The 16815-nt window shown below is 36.3% G+C and overlaps 1 pseudogene; it reads right to left on the reverse strand.

The window, feature by feature from the left end:
* Positions 1-2163: 2163 nt before the first annotated feature.
* LOC118857847 lies at positions 2164-6580 on the reverse strand (annotated as a pseudogene).
* Positions 6581-16815: the final 10235 nt, after the last annotated feature.

Raw genomic sequence — 16815 nt, forward strand, 5'->3', positions numbered from 1 at the left:
CTTACCAACACTTGGTTTGGATAACAGTCATTTTCCATGATGTCTACTGTATTTCTCCATGTATAAGATGCACCTTAATTTTGGGGCCCGAAATTTGAAAAAATGTATTACATAAAGTTATTGAACTCAAGTTTTATTCATCTGCTCATAGCTTTCAGGCATCTTTTGGGCAAGTCTGGTGTGTGTACACATACTTAGTCCATTCCATTTCATGAACCTGAAGCATTAATTGTGTCCTCCTTTGAAATCAGTAACTTCTTTTTCATCAGCAATTCTTCTTGCCTCATGCTGAACCATGTTTGTGGACACAGGAATTCCAATTGCCCTTCGCTCTTCAATCCACACCTTCAATTCTCTCTCTAAATCAGGCCATTTTGCCGACTTGCCTCTCATGTGGCCTTCTTCTGCTGTGGTGTTTTCAGTAGGGTTTCTCCTTCCCATAGCCAGTCTCAGATTGTTTTCTCAGTTGGAGGAGGACAAAACTTATGGTCAGCAGAACGATTTCCATTCACTTTTGCAAAATGGATCACCTTTAACTTGAATTCAGCACTGGACAAAAATCTTTTCTGAGCCATTTCCATTCACTTTTGCAAAATGGATCACCTTTAACTTGAATTCAGCACCGGACAAAAATCTTTTCTGAGCCATTTCTGGGTAGAACATGGCAAAACATAACCTAATATACCAGTAACAAATGCAAAACAACGAGCATGAAGAAAACAAGCATGAAAAAGTGGGAAATGCAAGTCAAAAAATCTACAACCACTGTATAAGACACACCCAGTTTTAGACTCCAAATTTTTCAAAAAATAAAAGGTTGGGTCTTATACATGGGGAAATATGGTAATTCTTCATGACCCCATTTGGGGTTTCCTTGGTGAAGAACTGGAGCTGTTTGCCATTTTCTTCTCAGGCTCATTTTACAGATGAGGAAGCTAAGGTAAATAGAGTTAAGTAACTTGCACTCTATCCACTGCCCACCTAGCTGCCCACCTTTAAAAGATCCTATGCTAAACTGGAAAATAAAACCATCAGGAAGGTGCTTCTGGGATGCTAAAAACAATGACAACAAAAAGTAAGCCAGTCCTTTGAATGGGTTTCCCAATGAGAGAATAAAGAAGTGAACCTGCTTTCACCTAACTGCTCATAGACTCTAGACTCAGGGAGAAGAGAGAGAGGTCTAGCCTGTTTAGAAAGACAAAAGAACAGAATGGTAAATGACTTGGGAATGAAGAAAGCTGTCAGGCCACTCAGTAAGTGAAACATCTTACCCCACACACACATTGAATAGGTCTCAGGTGGGGCCAACAAAGGGAGGCCTGATTAGAGGCAGGCTCACATCCTTTCACTGACTAGGTGCTAGTTAAGCCTATGTGGGCATGAAGCCCTCAGGGCCCTAAGGGGAGTTGTTAAGACCAGAGCCAATGGTATATACACTGAGTTCTAGTCAACCAGATGCAGCTAGGACTGTATAAAAAGAGAGTCCAGAGCTGAAAGCAGCAGAACTGAAAGCAGCGGAAGTGAGAGCGGCAGGATTCAGAAGCAGACATCGAGAGGACTTTGAGGCAGCAGACACTGAGGGAGAGACAGCATCGAGAGAGAGACTGCAGAGCGGAGAGTGCAGAACAAGAGAGAGTTGTGGAGATCAAGGAACTCGGAGTCGGCAGAGCTGCAAGAGGGAGTGCTGAGTGGAGGGGTAGGATTTGTGAGTGATTGTTTACAGGAAGGTCCTAGCTGGGGGGAGGTTGCAGGAGGGCTTGGATCTTTGTTATAATATTTTGTTATAGTCTCCTTGTTGCTACATTGTTGCTACTACATGGAACTGGAATTACTTGTCCTGGGATTGGATTCTCTTGTGTCTAAATGAATGTTATACTTCCTCTGCCTTCTACTTAGAGAATTTCTTATACTTTGTGATTCTGAACCATTCAGGCATGTTCATGGTCACCCTCAAGGTCATGAATCTTGCTTTACTGATATAAAAGCTGGTAGGCCCAACTCAAGTGGCTGAAATTGGACTTTTGTTCTAAGCAAGGCTCTCTGGCTGAGGCTAGCATAGGAGGCTAGGAAAGAATGGGGAACTGAGAGGGCCTTGGAGATGGTGGAAAGGAAGGTCAACCTTGCTGACCACTTCCTCCAGGCATGCATTGTGGTTCTTTACTTTTATGGGAGGAAGACTGTGATTTTGAAATAGCACAGACATGTGTTTTCGTTGGTTAGAATGATCTGAGAATGGCAGGTACCATTGCTGACAGAAGGGAGTAGCTTCATAAGAGGTGTTTGGAAGACAGTATTGAGCAGAGAACAGGTACCCTTCTTAAAAGGGCAGAATATTGAATAGGCATGGAAAGTCTCAGGGTAAGGCTGCCCAGGTGGAATAAAGTCAAGTGTCTCATATATCTTTATAGGAGCAATTTCCATTTTTTTTAATACAGGGGATTTGCAACCAGAAGCCAAGAGCCATTTCTTTTTCTTCAGTTAGCACTACCTTCAGAGGAGAAGTAAAGGGTACACCTGTATTGTTCTTTATGCCAACAGTCACATTTCCAGGGGTACTGATAGGTGGTTCTACCACCAGGCTATTGATCACTACTGGATTGTGCCCATCATCACAGTTTTCCAATGAAAAACCACTGACTTTTTTTCAGGAGGAATGAACCCTTTGTGGGTGGGAGCAGGCCAACACAGCAACACGACCAGAAGCACACCAGAGCAAAGGACTTCAGGGTGCTGGGTGATCACACTACAAAGTTAATGATCCTATCTGCTTCACATATCTAGGTAGGAAGTCTTCTTCTCAGTGATATTGCCCATTAAACTAAGGAACCTGACAAAGAATTCTGGTTATTCACCATTTGGTTCTCAAATCCCCAAACTGAACTGGCTACCTGTAGTATAAAAGCTTCAAAGGAAGGAAATACAAGTCAGAGAAGGGTTGATGGACTAAGGAAACAGAGAGGAATTGAATGACCAGAGATTAGAGTGAGAACAAAGAGTAATACTAATAAATAATATATAGTACCTTAAGACTTAAAAAGCATTTCATATACATTTGCTCATTTTATCCTTTCAACAACCCTATGGGATAGATGTTATTATTTATCCCCACTTTACAGATGAAGAAACTGAGGTTGAGAGAGATTAAATGATTTGCCCATGGTAATAAGAATCCACAGGGCTAATAAGTATCCAAGGAAGGATTATAAACTCAGCTCTTCCTGACTCCAAATCCAGTAATTTATCCACTTGAATCAGCAAGGCAAAAATCACAATATAGATGATAATTGTCAAAATGCCTATGTGGTTCTATATCACAAAATATAAAAGATTCTCCACATAGAACATAGAAGAAATAAACCATTTATTTAGACACCAGAGAACCAGATCCCATAAGCCATCCACCAAATCCATCACAGCAACAAAGAATGCAATACGAAATATCACAGCATGGAGCCTCACCATATGCAAACCATCTGCTCCCCTGTTGGGGCCTTCCCAAAAACTCACAGCACAGCCACCACAGTCTACTCTCTTTCCCTCAGCTGTAACTGTGGTAACTGCCGTAACTGCTCTCTCAGCATTTCCTGTGACACAACTTCCTTTACTTCTTAGCAAGTTCTACCCACCACATGTGACTTAGGCTTCCTGTGATGTAGGCAGGTCACATGGCCTATTAATGGGTGTGAAAGATCTTCAGATCTAAATTACTATTATACCACTATGCCAACAGATGCCTCTAGGATGAAGAGTAGGTTTGGGAGGGGTTAGCACCAAAGTCTGGGAAGTTGTGATCCAAAGGAAAATTTTTAATGTTCTAGATCAACCCAGTACCCACAAGACCTCTGAGTGTACCTCAAACAAGATTAAAATGTAATTGGGAGGGGCAGCTAGGTGGTACAGTGAGTAGAACACCAGCTCTGGAGTCAGGAGGACCTGAGTTCAAATTCAGTCTCAGACACTTGACACATTTACTAGCTATGTGACCTTGGGCAAGTCACTTAACCCCAATTGCCCTACCAAAAAAACAAAAAAAAATGTAATTGTGAAGTATTTAATAAAAAACAATTCAAATAAACAAAAAAATACAATAAAAACATAGATAAAATTAACATATGGTTTTCTAAGTCAATGGGTAACCAGATGAGATCCTTATGATCAGTTTAGTGGTTCCATTTCTATTTGAGCATGACACCAGCATTCTAGATCATGGAAGGTGAACTCTTGTGGGTAATTAATAATGAGATAAAAGGAATGGTCATCATTTTATATGAGTTTATGAGGTTGACAAATGGAAATGCTAGGATTTTTGAGGGCGCATAGCATGTATGTTAAAGTCCCAAGATATGAAAGGAGGGGTTGTGATGTAATGGAAGGCTGTGAACAAGATGCTGAACTACTTAAGAAAGAAGGGAGGAGGACCCGAGGGCTGGCAGATAACAACCCTCAGGATCCAAAAAGGGTGATCAATTTGAATGGAGAGAAACTTGAAGGAAGAGAGGGCAAATTGAAGCAAATGGAGATTAAATGACTGGCCCAGAGTCACACAGCTAGTAAGCACCTGAGGCTGGATTTGAACTCAGGTCTTCTTGACTCCAGGCCCAGGGGAGGGAAGACTCCCACAGTTTCTGGCCAAAATAAAAACAACCATTATTTACACTCACTCTGAGTCATCAAAACCCAATGAGTAAGTGAGGCTTGGGCTGGGACCTATTGTTGGCCAATCAGTGACAGCCAGAGTGATTTGGGTTTAAGGCATAGTCAAGTAGCTCCATTTGAATACCAATGGGTTTTATCAAAGCCTGGTTTTCCAATGCTGTACTTTAAGTAATCATAAATGACTACATGGGGCAAGAGTTAATAGTCCCAGTTTGACTACACGGACTGAGAAGTCCCTTCTAGCTCTAATTCTATGGTCCCATGATTCCAAGATTCTGACCTTGAGGGATCAGAAGAAGTGATGCTTTATTGGCATAAATAAAGGACTCAGAAAAGGATCCTAATCAAATGGGCAATGATAGAAATCCAAAATAATAATGCATTTTCATATAGCACTTTCCTCCAAAGCCCCTAAAGGAGTATAAGTGTTAGTATCTCCATTTTAAAATTGAGGAAACTGAGGCTCATAGAATGAAGAATGTCATACTATTTGCTTCATACCACAGCAATGTGGAACCTGGAAATGTGGGTTTGGACCTTGTTAAAACATCCAGACTAGAGATGTAAATTAGGAGTCTTCAGCATTGTGATTATTGTTAAAGTCGTGAGAATGGAAAAGCTCTCTACAGGAGGGAGTATAGAGAGAGAAGAGCAGAAGGCTGTGAATTGAGCCTTGGGGGATACTCAAGTTAAAGTGCATAAAGAGGGAGAAGAGTTAATGAAGGAGTGAAAAGAATAAGCAAAGAGGAAAGAGAGCTAGAATGGCATTGCACCATGGAAGTCAAGGGACATGAGAATTTCAACAGAAGTAGTCCCTTATTTTAGTGAAGTGTCAAGGAGGATGGTGACTTAGAAGAAAAAGAAATTGGATTTTTTTTGTTAAGCAGAGCATTGATTCCAAATCTCACCAAACTAAGAAATTGTATTCCACTAAAATAGGCAAATTATATGAATTAACATATCTTCTGTTGGTCTGAGATAGCATAGAGTTCCCTCAGGGCAGGCATCTTCTCTCCTGTACTTGCATAAGGTATGATTGATGCTTCATAAATTAAAAAATAAAAATAAAAACAGAGAAAACCTAAAGCCAATTTTAAAACACAGCTTGATACCAGGGTTGGAGAACTTCAAAATACCAGCTGCTAATAAGCACCCAAAAGCTCAAACTCAGGGAATGGTACTTGGAAAAATGAATGCCATATTATGGGAAAATTGGCCAAAATGAAAGGATTTTTCATCTAATTGGTGTGTAGTCAATTTGCCAATGATCATACCAATTTGCATGTTTAAATAAATGAAAAGAAAATAGCAAACAACATCTGCTTGTGGATAGGGCATATTTTTTTGTGTGTGTATCTTCAGTTAATGGGCAGGTAAAACATTGATGTTGGCTTGAATGCCAAACAGAAAAAGGAAATGACTGCAGCACTCAAGTGTATCAGGAAACATGGTGGGTGCTAATCAATTCATACAGCACAGAAACACAGAGGTAATTTACAAAAGTAGTACTGTAGAAATTGGCAGAAATCTAGGAACAGAACAAGAATGTCAGTCTATGAAGACGTTTAGGTGTTCTCTAGATCCTCTTAAAACAGCATGATCCATTTCCATTCATTTCAACTCAACAAATGGTTTTGTCTTTAAAAAAATGGAAGGCTATGTGATCAGCATGCCAAGATCACAGAATCCAGAATATTCATACCAAAAGACAGCATGGACTTCATTGAGTTCAATGCCCTTCCCTCTTCTTATACACAAGGCAACGTAAGATCAGAGAGATAAAAGTGGTATGATAAGATTATACAACTGGAAAGGGGTAGAATAAGGGCTTGAACCTAGGTCTTTTCCATGCCCATTTTTTTTTCAGCCTTATGAAAACCTGAGCATTTGGTGAAAGCTTTTTTTCTTGGCTTACCTTCCTCATGACTTCTCAGATCATATCAGTATTTTTACCCTCTCCCCAGCTCCTATTTCTGTGTTAAGTCCAATATAAATTTTCTGACCTTTCTCTGGTTTCTGCCTCCACTTGTGGGTTCTTTGGTTCTGACCCTCAGCATCCTGGTTCATCTAATGGCTTTGATTCAGTCTTTTACTTGTCCTATTACTAAGCCTCTCCACCTCTTATTTCAGGTGCTCTAAAGCTTCTGGGTTTAATCTAGCATTCTTGTCCTGATCAGTGTCAGATGACTGATACGATACACTAGCTCAGCCACTGGAATTAAGTCTTCATTTTGGTCATTTTGAGTAAACCAAATTATATGTGTTAAAATGGAATCTATTGTAGATTGGGAAATTAGAGAGGTTACCTTAATTGGAATGGGGGCAAAGGTAGTCAACTAAATTCTCTATTTTGGAGGGAAACTATATTTAGAGGGAAGAATTTTCAAGACATGAATTAGGCACTAAATGGAAACTTATATTACATTTTTATATGAATCTCCAGGTAAGTTATGTGTACTGAGCATCAACGCAAAAATACTTCAATTGCTATAGAACATAAAGCTTCTTTCATGCAAAGATTCTCTTCTTGTTGAGTGTCAATGAGACTTAATGGAAGGCATTCTGGATTTGAGTTCTGAACACTTCAGTTTTCTCAATAATAAACCAGATATGGGAATATTATACCACATATCTTTCAGGGTTGTTATGAAGATCAAATGAAATAATATATTTAAATGTGAGCTATTATTGCTTTAATCATCCTTTAGAAGTCTTTATCAAAATAGTAAGATGTAGTGGAAATATAACTAGGAGATCAATAGAGGGGTAGAGGAAATGGAGGTATTTGGGTTTTCTCTCTTCTCCTTACCCTTTCCTTACTGGAACAAGTACAGAAAGAAAAGATACCATAGCTCTTTGAGAAGTGTGCAAGGCAGGCTGAGCTAAAGAGACAACTTCCAGGAAAGGAAGAAAGATGTAAGGTCTTCTTGGAAATCATCTTACTCCCCAACACCCATTCTGGGAATTTTCATCAAATAGCTACAGTCTGAAAGTAGACAGAAAGCTATCTTCAAAAACTCTCTATTTTGGTAGATTACTAATTAGTCAATTAAAAAATATGAAGTGATGGGAAGAATGTGATGAATGGAATGAACACTGGATTGGGAGTCAGAAGAGCTGAGTTCTTTTTTCTTCATTTAGAGATTTTTTATTTTTAGTTTACAACACTCAGTTCTACATAATTTTGAGTTCCAGATTTTCTTCCCCCCACCAAGAAGGCATGGAATCCGATATATCTTCTATGTATAACTTTGCATTGAAATTATTTACACACTAGTCAAGTTGTGAAGAAGAATTATGACCAATGGAATGAATCATTAGAAAGAAGAAACAGAACAAAAAAACCAAAAACAAAACAAAAGAGAGAAAAAAAGGGAAAAAAAGGCGAGCATAAAGTGTGCCTCAATCTGCATTCATACTTCATAGTTCTTTCTCTGGATGTAGATAGCATTCTCCATCGTGAGTCCTTTGGAGTTGTCTTTGCACCTTGTGTTGCTGAGAAGAGCAAAGTCTGTCAGGGTTAGTCCTCACAGAATCCATATATCTGTGGTTGTGTATAATGTTCTCCTGGTTCTGCTCTGCTCACTCAACATTATATAGTGTAGGTTTTTCCAGATTGTTATGAAGTCCATATCATCCCCATTTCTTATAGCACAATAGTATTCTATTACCTTCATATACCACAACTTGTTCAGCCATTCCCCAGTTCATGAGCATCCTCTTGATATCCAGTTCTTTGCTACTGCAAAAAGAGCCGCTATAAATATTTTTGTACATATGGGTCCTTTTCCCACTTGTGTGATCTCTTTGGGATACAACCCTAGAAGTAGTATTGCTGGGTCAAAGGGTATGAACATTTTTATAGCCCTTTGGGCATAGTTCCAAATTGAGAAGAGCTGAGTTCTAACTATAACTGTGTCATTAACTCTGTGACCTTGGCAAGTCACTGCCCCATTTTGGATTTTAGTTCTTTCACTTATAATATTAGAGGAAGTTGAACTAGTCAGTCATTTAGTCAATAAGCATTCATTAAATGCTAATGGCAGTCATGAAGGCAGAGGTAGCAGGCTCTGTGGAGTGCTTAGAGCTTGGTCACACTTCAAAGATGCCAAGTCATCCACTGCATCCCAGGCTATCTCCTATCATCTTTATTTTTTTTTCTTGCTACTAGACTTTGACGACTCTGGAAGAGAGTGTGGCTGATCATTTTTGGCAACTCTGCCTTGCTTAAATCCAATTCACATGCAAGTCAAGACATCACCCCATGCTGATATTGGTCCTCTTAGAAAAGAAAGACAAACAACAATTAAGTCCTCATTATATGACAGGCAATGTATTAAGCACTGGGGATACAAAGTAAATGTCATGGCCAAGGTCACACAGTTGATGAGTGACATAAGTGGAATTGGAACCCAGGTGTTTTGACCTCAAATTCAGCATATTTTCCATTGGAGCATATTGTCTGCAACAAACATGGAAGGTTTTTTTAAAGAGGTGGCACTTTTGTTGGGCTTTAAAAGATGTTTGCAACAGATAAAGAGGGAGAGGTTCATAAACAGCCCCTGCTTTTCTAATTATTTTTTTTTCCTTTTCAAGTATTATGTTGCATCCTGTGGATATGGCAAATATAAGGGAATAAAATATTGAAGGAGGCAGCAGGTGTGAGTGCATTGTTTGTTAGCATACTTTTTCACTAAGAAAAATGGGATTACTCACACAAAAATGAAATTTTGGTTAGATGTTAGAGAATAAATTTGACCAAATATGATTACTTTTTTTGATAGTTACAAAATTAATAGCTGAAGGTAATGAAGTAACTATAGTAACTGTACTTTATCTTCATTTTTTCCCATGCATCCAACACAATACATCACCAATTTTACTTGCAAAATTAATTGAATTTCTTTTGGATGGCAGTATAGTCAGATGGATTGAAAAGTGACTGAAGGGAATGTCATGAGAATAATGATGAACAATTCTGGAGGAGAAATCCAAAGGAAATATCCAGAGAATTTTTTTTCTAGAGACAAATGTTATTTACCATCTTCATTACTGATATGCAAGAGGTAGGATGGGAAAAAAGTAAGGTATTGCCAAGACAAATGATACAAATAAAACAATGGCAGAAAGAATATGAAGGGAGGGTTTAAGTTTAAATAAATACAAGGGAGGTGCTCCAAAGAAAGATCCATATTATTCTATTTTACATTTTTGCATGGAAAGATTGGAGCTTGAAGAGAATAGGAAATCATCTATTTAGAAGAACAATTCTGATGTTTAAAAATTTTGTGAGACATAATTTCGTAATTTTATTAACAATGTTGGCATTTCAATAAAAAATTAGTGGCACTTTTGAATGCCAAATGTAATCATGGCAAAGGGCTCACATGGCCTTTGAAAGAGGGGTGTTCCCAAGGGCAGCAATAAACTCTGATTGGTTAACAATTAATGAAAGAAAGAATATTACAATAAGGGTATGAAAGTAACATCATGTCAAAGAGAGACCATCCCTATACTCCCACCACCTCCAGCCTTGGACAATGTATTAAAAAATTTTATCCCCATCAAAACCTGAGCTGAACACAATGGCTTCCCCAACTGGGTGGGATCTGAACAAGATTGTTAAGACAGTTATTCCAATCTCATTATCAGTAGCATCCTTCAAGAGCCTGAACTTTTGAAATCAGGACTTTAGAAAAAGGGGAGAACTCTGGATCTCCCCAAATCAGTGGTTATTAATAATCGTTTCTCTCAGAAGGCTCATACTACAGGGAAGGTGGGGGAGGGACTAAAAGAAGGAGAGTGTGATGAAAGGGGATGTGGATTAAGGGAGGCAGTGGTAATAAGCAAAATAGACTTTTGAGGATGGACAACATAAAAGGGGAGAAAGATAAAAAGGAGAAAATAGGATGGAGGGAAATAAGCAGTAATCCAAAATGAGAATATGAAGGAAATGAATGCACCCATAAAATGGAAGTGGATAGCAGAACGAATTAAAAATGAGAATCCAACAATATGTTGTGTGAGAAATATACTTGAAACAGTAAAAATAAAGTGCTGGAGCAGAATCAGTTGTGCTTCAGCTGAGGTAAAAAAAAAAAAAGCAGGGGTAGCAATCATAAACTTAAACAAAGCAAAAGAAAAAAATAGACCTAATTAAAAGAGATAAGTAGGGCAATTACATTTTGATAAAAGGTACCATAGACAATGAAGTACTATCACTACTAAATGTATATGTGCCGAATGGTATAGCATCCAACTTTTTAAAGGAAAAGTTAAATGAGTTATAGGAGAAAATAGAGAGCAAAACCATACTAATGGGAGACCCCAACTTTCCCCTCTCAGAATGATTTCAATCTAACTAAAAATAAATAAGAAAGAAGTTAAGAAGATTAAAAGAATTTCAGAAAAGTTAGATATAACAGACTTCTGGAAAAAAATTGAGTGGGAATAGAAAGGAGTATACCTTTTCTCAGATGTATATGACATCTCCACAAAAATTCCTAATGCATTAGAGCATAAAAACCTCACAGATTAAAGAAAGAAAATAGAAATGTCAGATCACAATGCAGTAAAAATTACATTCAACAAAAAGGTTGTGGAAACATAGATTAAAAATTAATTAGAAATGAAATAATTCAATCCTAAAGAATGTATGAGTCAAAGGATAAGTCAGAGAAGCAATCCATAATTTCTTTAAAGAGAATGACAATGAGACAACATACTAAAACTTATGAGATGCAGAAAAAGAAGTGTTTATGGAAAAATTTATTTCTCCAAATGATTACATCAATAAAACAGAGAAAGAGCAGATCAATGAATTGAGCATACAACTAAAAACTAGAAAAAGAATAAATTAAAAATTCTCAATTAGACACCAAATAGGAAATCTTGAAAATCAAAGGAGAGATTAATAAAATTGAAAGTAAGAAAATCATTGAATTAATAAATAACACTGGAAGCTGGCTTTAGGGGAAAATAAACAATAAATTAGATAAACCAGTGATTAATTTGATTTAAAAAAAGAAAGTAGAAAACCAATTATCAGTATCAAAACTGAAAAGAATAAATTCACCACCAATGAAGAGAAAATTAAAGTAAATAAAAACTATTTTGCCCAATTATATGCCAACATATCTGATAATCTAAGTGTAAAAGATAAATATTTATAGGAATATAAATTGTCCAGATTAACGGAACAGAAAATAGAATACTTAAATAATACGAACTTAGAAAAAGAAATTGAACAAGGCATAAATGAGCTCCCTAAGAAAAATCCCAAGGACCAGATGGTTTTACAAGTGAATTCTACCAAAGATTTAAAGAACAATTATATAAACTATTAGGAAAAATAGGCAAAAAAGGAGTCCTTCAAATTTCTTTTATTATATAAATATCATGCTGGTACCTATAGTAGGAAGAGCAGAAACAGAGAAAGAAAACTATAGATCAATTTCCCTAATGAATATTGATGCAAAAAAATTTAAATAAAGCACTAGCAGAGTAATTACAGCATTATATCAAGAAGATCATGTGTTGTGAGCAGGTAGGATTTATACCAGGAATACAAGTTGGTTTAATATTAGCAAAACTATCAGCATAATTTACTTACATCAGCAACAAAAACAACAAAAAATCATATGATTATCTTAAGGGATGGAGAAAAAAGGTTTTTGTTTTTTACAAAATACAATACTCGTTATTATTAAAAACACCTAGAAAAAATGGAAATAAATGAAGCTTTCTTTAAAATGCTAAGCAGCATCTTTCTAAAACCATCAGCAAGCATTATCTGAAATGGAGATGAGCCAGAAGCCTTCTTAGTAAGGTGAGGGGTGAAACACAGATGATTATCACCATCACTGTCTTTCAATATAGTACAAGAAATGCTAGCTATAGCAATAAGAGAAGAAAAAGAAATTAAAGGAATTAGAATAGGAAACGAGAAAACAAAACTATCACTCTTTGTAAATAATATGATGGTATACTTAGAGAATCCTAGAGAATCAACTGAAAAGCTAATTGAAATAATGAACAACTTTAGGAAACTTATAGGATGTAAAATAAGCCCTCATAAACCATTAGCATTTCTATATATTACCGACAAAGTCTAGGAGCAAGACATAGAGAATTTCTATTTAAAGTAACTGTAGATGATATAGGATACTTGGGAGTCTACCTGTCAAAACAAACCCAGAAACTACATGAACACAATTACAAAGTACTTTTCATGGAAATAAAGGCCTGAACAAATGGAAAAAAATATATTAATTGCTCATGGGTAAGCTGAACCAATATAATAAAATTACTATTCTACCTAGCCATACCAATAAAACTACCAAAAATTTATTTTATGGTGTTAGAAAAATTAATATAATTCATCTGGAAGTCCAAAAAATAATAAGATTCACTGGGAAGTCGAGAATATCAAGAGATGATGTGAAAAAAGTGAAGGAATGTGGCCTAGCAGTACTAGATCTCAAACTATATTACAAAATAGTAATCATCAGAACAATCTAGTACTGGTTAAGAAATAGAGTGGTACAGCAGTGGAACAGATTAGTCCACAATAAATAATAGTAAATTACCTAAGTAATTGACTTACTCAAAAGTAAGCTTTTGAGACATGAACTTACTATCTGACAAAATTTGCTGGGAAAAATGGAAAGCACTTTAGCAAAAACTAGACATAGACCAACATCTCATACCCTCATACCATATACCAAGGTAAGATCAAAATGGGTACATGATTTACACATAAAGGGTGATATTATAAGCGAATCAGGAGAGCATGAGCTGTTTTACTTCTCAGGTCTATGGATAAGGGAAGAATTTATAACCAAACAAGAAATAGAGAGCTTTATGGGATATAAAATGGATAATTTGATTACATTAAATTAAAAAGGTTTTGCACAAACAAAAACAATGCAGCCAAGATTAGGGGAAAAAAGCAGGAAACTGGGGAAAACTCTTATAGCAAGTTTTTCTAATTAAAAACTTAATTTTTCAAATATATAGAGAACTGAGTCAGAATTATAATAATTTAAGTAATTTCCTAATTGATAAATGGTCAAAGGTTATGCAGTTTTCAGAAGAAGAAATCAAAGCTATCTATAGCCATATAAAAATATTCTATTGATTAGAGAAATGCAAATTAAAACAACTCTAAGTACCACCTCACACCTAACTGAAATGATAGATGCTAGAGGGGATGAAGGAAAAATAGGTACATTAATGAAATGTTGGTAGAGTTTTGAACTGATCAACCATTTTGGAGAGCAATTTGGGACTATGCCCAAAGGCAGACCTATTGACTCAGCAATACCACTGCTGGATATGTGCCCCAAAGAAATCAAAGAAAAAGAAAAAGTACACATATGTACCAAAAATATTTATAGCAGCTCTTTTTATGGTGACAAAGAATTGGAAATAAAGAAAATGGTCACTGATTGGGGAATGGCTGAACAAGTTTGGTATATGATTGTGATAGAATACTATTGTACTATAAGCAATGATGAGTGGAATGCTTTCAGGGAAAATAAAACAATGAAAGGCTTTTATGAACTGATGCATAGTGAAGTGAGCTGAATCAAGAGAACATTGTGCACAGTAACAGCAATATTGTATAATGATCAACTGTGAATGATGTAGCTATTTTGAGTAGGAGTCATTTCTGGTTGTCCTGATCTATGTCTTGCCCCTGGGCCCAGATGACTCCAGAGGAGAAAGTGAGACTGGTGACTTTGCACAACCCTCTCTCACTTAAACCTAAGTCACTTGCAAGTCATGGCATCACTTTCCTGACATCGCGGTCCTCTTCAGAGTTATTTTGAGTAATACTATCATTCAACACAATTCTGAAGAACTTAAGATGAAAAAGACTATCCATCTGTGGAGAAAGAACTGAGGGAGTCTGAATGCAGATTTTTAACTTTGTTTTACTTTTTTACTTTATTCTCATGTTTCTGTCTGCTTTCTCTTGCAACATGGCTAATATTGAAATATGTTTTACTTGCCTTCACAAGTATAATCTATGTCAAACTGCTTGCCTTCTCAAAGAGGGAGGAAAAAAGGGAGAGAAGGAGGGAGAGAGGAAGAAAATTTGGAACTCAATTTTTCTAAAATGAATGGTATTTATACACACATTTATATGTATATATGTTTGTATATATACATATAAACACATGTATGTATACATATATATGTGTGTATATACATATACCTACACATACACATATATATGTATATAACATTTACACTTACATATGAGAAAAAATGAAGTAAGAGACAAAAAACTTAGAGGAAGAAGGGGTGTTAGAGGACATCTAGTCAAGACACCCTCATTTTAAGAATAAGAAAACTGAAGACCAAAGAAATTAATTGATTTGCTCAACATCACACAACTATTTTCAGAAACAGGATTTGAACCCAGGACTTTTTAACTTCAGGTTCTTTGAGAATCAAGCTATACAGATAGTGCTATTAGATTGTACAGTGCATAGAGATATGGACCTTGAATCAGGAAGTCCTGAGTTCAAATTTGACCTTAGTCACTTACTAGCTGTGTGACCTTAGGCAAGTCACTTAACCACTAATCCCAAACAGAACCTTGAATAATGTCAACAGTTAAGAGGCATTGTATGGATGATTACCTTATAATTTTTTTTAAAGGCTGAAAAGGACCTGTTGGATAGGTAGGACAAAACCAAGAAGAAAACAGTGTTACAATAACCCCAAAGGAGAGAGTATCATAGGTGAAAGGGGTGTCACCTGCTATGAAGACAGAAGAAAAAGGCCATCAGATTTGGCACAGAACTTAACTATAAGAAATCTAATAACACTTACAAAAAGTTATTCTGGAAATGCCTTGTAAACCAGAAAGTGCTATATAATATGAATTGTTAATGTACATACAGCACTGTATAAGTGTTAGCTTTTAGTTTTACAGTGGAAAGAACAACTATTTTAAAGCATTCTATAAAAGCCTACTTTCATTATTATCATTTTTATACAGAAAAGAGGACTGAATTCAGAATTAAGTAGACTGGGTTCTAATCTTGGCTCTACCATGCTGTGTGATCTTGGGCAAGTCACCTTCATTCTATGAGCCTTAGTTTCCTTGCTTATAAAATAAGCATTTTTCCTTATTTATTTCTTTATATTTCCTTATGTTTTCCTTATTCCTTTTAGCTATTCTCTATATGTACTTGGTGACCTTATCAGCTCCCATGGGTTTAATTAGCAACTCTGTACAGCTAACTCTTACATCCATATATCTAGATCCAATGACTCTCCTGAGCTCTTTGCTGTACTTTACCAATTCCCTATTGGTAATTTCAAACTGGTTTGAATTATGTCCAATTATTAACTCAATTATGTCCAAAACAGAAATCATCCTGCTCCCCCACAAAAAGAAAGATCCACCCCACTTCCGAATGTCTCTGTTTTTAATGAAGCAACTCATAAAGTCCCTTACTTTCTTCAATATTTAGCTCAAGCACCACTTTCTAAATGGTCTTTCCTGATCCCCACAGCTGCTAGTTTTCTCCTCCCCCCAAACTACCTTTTATTTCTTTTTAAAAATCATATATACCTGTATAAGTACATATTGTTTGCCCTAAAATGATGTCTGCTTCTTGTGATCAAGGACATTTTGTTTCTCTCCTTGTATACTCAGATTCTATCATAGAAAGTGGTTAATAAGTGTTGACTGATGGATTAATCAATCCATCATTATCTCAACATTACATATGAGGAAATTCAGTCTTATAGAAGTATGTAAAGCACTTTGTAAGGAGTTATACAAATACCAGTTCTTGTTTTCTCTTTGTCAGGAACATGCTTTTGTAAAAACAGAGACCCCTTCATATTCTTTACCATGTCTCACCGAATGGGTATAATAACAACAATAAAGGCTAGCATTTAGGTAGTACTTTTCAGATGTATGTGTGTGTGTATATATATGTAAATATATGTGTATATGTATATATCTATATATATAGCATGCATGTATGTATGTATACACACATATACATATAAACATATACACATACACACACACACACACACACACACACACACACACATATATATATAATCTTATTTGATCCTCACAAAAACCCTGAGAGGTCGATGCTAATATGTCAGTCTTATAGAGGA

The sequence above is a fragment of the Trichosurus vulpecula genome, chromosome 7 (genome assembly GCF_011100635.1).
Source record: "Trichosurus vulpecula isolate mTriVul1 chromosome 7, mTriVul1.pri, whole genome shotgun sequence".
Classification (NCBI taxonomy): domain Eukaryota; kingdom Metazoa; phylum Chordata; class Mammalia; order Diprotodontia; family Phalangeridae; genus Trichosurus; species Trichosurus vulpecula.